Here is a 3,158-nt window from a genome sequence, read left to right on the forward strand (position 1 = left end):
GCCCAGGTGGGTCTCGAACCCGCAGGCTCAGACAATCCACTCACCTCAGCCTCCCAAGGCACGGGATTACAGGCTGAGCCACTGAGCCCGGCTCTGTTGCACTTCTTATAAGGACCTCAGGAGAAGTTGAAGGCTGAAATGACAAAGTTTCCCAACAAGCTACATGGCTACACCAGGTTTCCACCACAGACCACATGTCTGACTGGTTTTCTAAGCTATTCATGGGGGCCTCGACACAAGAAGCTAGTTCTACAAGAACTCAGGAAGCTAAGACTCCCACTCCTCATAGTAGGATTCATTATTTATTTTTTAGTTCATTGCTCTGTTAAGTTCTGGCCTAAGGCTACAGATAAAGGTACTCATATCTTTGTCATACAAACCTTGGGACCCCAGCCAAGCACTCATGCATATGAACAGCCAACTGAAAAGTTGTTTCTTTCCTCTTACCTAGGGCCCAACACAGATGCCAACTAAGCCCCCTGTTACCAAAAAGGGAGATTCTTGGCCATTTTCTATCTCATTAGCCCACACCTCAGAAATGAGGTGAGCTCAAGCCAAGGACAGGACCGAAACCACCTACATAAAATGAATACGGAGCCACAGGATAATAATTGGAGAAGAAACCTGAGCCCTGCAAAAGGGCAACTTTGGTTAGAAATTAACAGATCTGTTGGTTTGCACAGATTTCGCAATAGAGAACAACTAATTATCTTTGTATCCTGACCCTTGGGAGAAGGGAGAAGCTGCTCTCGAGTGTGATAAGTGGATTTTCCCTTGAATGATGAGCCATCAGATCACCTTGATGGCTTCCTTAAGTTGAATCCGCTGGAAGGCGTGAGTAGCTTGATGACAAGGGATTCCACCTCTAGTATCTATTGTTTCTCGGATTTGTTACTTCCCCAATTGCTCCTATAGGTGGAATAAACCTAAACCTGGTGTTTGAGATGTTTCTCAGATTCTGCAGTTTGGTAGACCTTCTGATGCTGACCAGACCAGTGACCTGGGAACCCCACCCAGGAGCTGACTGGGTGCAGGAAGACAATCTCAGTATCTCTGTGACTCAACTTCCTGACCATTCAGTAGTCCCCAGGGCCCTCTCCGCCAAATACCCTTCAAAAATCCTAGCCTTTCAATCCTTGGAGAGACACACTTGAGAAATATTTCTTCTTCACTCAGCTGCTTTGCGATATTAAACTCTTTCTCTACTGTAACAGGTGTGTCAGTCTCACTTTTTCTGGGCAGTGGGCATAAGAAACCAGTTGGGCAGTAACAATAGGTAATTCATAGGCGAAGAGGGATACAATTTTATTAATTTTACATACACAGGGTTATCACAGAAAAATAAATACCTTAAAAAGTGTTTATACCATCTTAGTAGGGGAAAGGGAGGGGGGCAATGACTTTTAGGAGAGACAAATGGGCCCTTGGGAGAAGAGATAGGAGATATTGTGAGAAATAAGAATGGCGATTTAAGCCGGGCTCGGTGGCTCAGCCTGTAATCCCGCGCCTTTGGGAGGCTGAGGTGTGTGGATTACCTGAGCCCACGGGTTCGAGACCCGCCTGGGCAGCGAGACCTCATTTCTACAATAAAGCAAAAATTAGCAGGGCGTGGTAGCGCGCACCTGTAATTCCAGCTACTAGGAAGGCTGAGGCGGAAGGATCGCCGGAGCCCAGCAGGTCAAGGCTGCGATGGCCAGGAGCGGCCACTGCACTCCAGTCTGGGTGACAGAGTGAGACTCCAACTCAAAAAAAAAAAAAAAAAAAAAGGTCAATATTAGGTTGTGTGTATTCTACTGTGTTCTTTTTTAGTCAGGGTCTCATACTGTTGCCCAGGCTGGAGTGCAGTGACATGATCATGGCTCACTGCAGCCTCAACTTCTTAGGTTCAGACAACACTTCTATCTTACCCTCCCATGGAGCTCCAGGCACATGTCACCAAGCCCTGGTAATGTGTTGTTTGCTTGTTTTGGAAGAGATGAGGTCTTACTAGGTTGCCCAGGCTGGTCTCCAGTTCCTGGGCTTAAGCAGGGATTACAAGTGTGAGCCACCGAAACTGGCCAATTTTTTTTTTTTTTTTTCAAAAAAGAATGAAGCTCTGATACATGCTACAATATGGACATCTCTTGAAAACATTATGCTAATATCAAATAAATAAGCTAGACACCAAAGGACAATATCCACTTATAGAAATATTTTAAATATGTTAATTCATCAAAATAGAAACCTGAGTACAGGTTATTAGGACCTAGAGGTAGATAAGATAGGGGGATATTTTTAAATAGGTACAGATTTTCTGTTTGAGATGATGAAATATGTGTGGAAATAGATGGTGGTGATGTTGCACAACATTGTGAATATACTTAATGTCACCAAATCATACATTTAAAATGATTAAAATGTTTATAATAAACTTATTAGAAGCCAGGCTCGGTGGCTGTAATCCCACGCTTTGGGAGGCTGAGGTGAGTGGATTACCTGAGCCCTCGGGTTCGAAACCCACCTGGGCAACTTGGCAAGACTTCATCTCTACAATAAATCAAAAATTAGCCGGGTGTGGTAGCGCGCGCCTGTAATTCCAGCTACCTGGAAGGTTGAGGCGGAAGGATCACCAGAGCCCAGCAGGTTGAGGCTACAGTGGCCCGGAGTGGCCACTGCACTCCAGTCTGGGTGACATAGTGAGACTCCAACTCAGAAAAAAAAATAAAATAAAAAACCCTAAAACCAGCCCGTAACAACTCTATATTTTGGCCTCAGAGAATGCACTGACTGACTGAACAGGGGTTCAGCAATTGCTTTCCTGTCTTCTTTAATGATGAAGAGCAACCATGTCTAAAATAATCCATCTTCAACAATCCATTCAGTGATCAACACACCATGGGTTTTGTTGTATGTAGAAATCCAATCTCAGCCGGGCTCGGTGGCTCAGCCTGTAATCCCACGCCTTTGGGAGGCTGAGGGAAGTGGATTGCCTAAGCCCGCGGGTTCGAGACCCGCCTGGGCAGCGAGACCTCATCTCTACAGTAAATCAAAAAATCAACCGGGTGTGGTAGCACATACCTGTAATTCCGGCTACTTGGAAGACTGAGGCGGAAGGATCGCCAGAGCCCAGCAGGTTGAGGCTGCAGTGGCCGGGAGAGGCCACTGCACTCCAGTCTGGG

This window comes from Carlito syrichta, unplaced genomic scaffold (assembly GCF_000164805.1).
Source record: "Carlito syrichta isolate Samal-C Ts95f unplaced genomic scaffold, Tarsius_syrichta-2.0.1 Scaffold252043, whole genome shotgun sequence".
Lineage (NCBI taxonomy): Eukaryota > Metazoa > Chordata > Mammalia > Primates > Tarsiidae > Carlito > Carlito syrichta.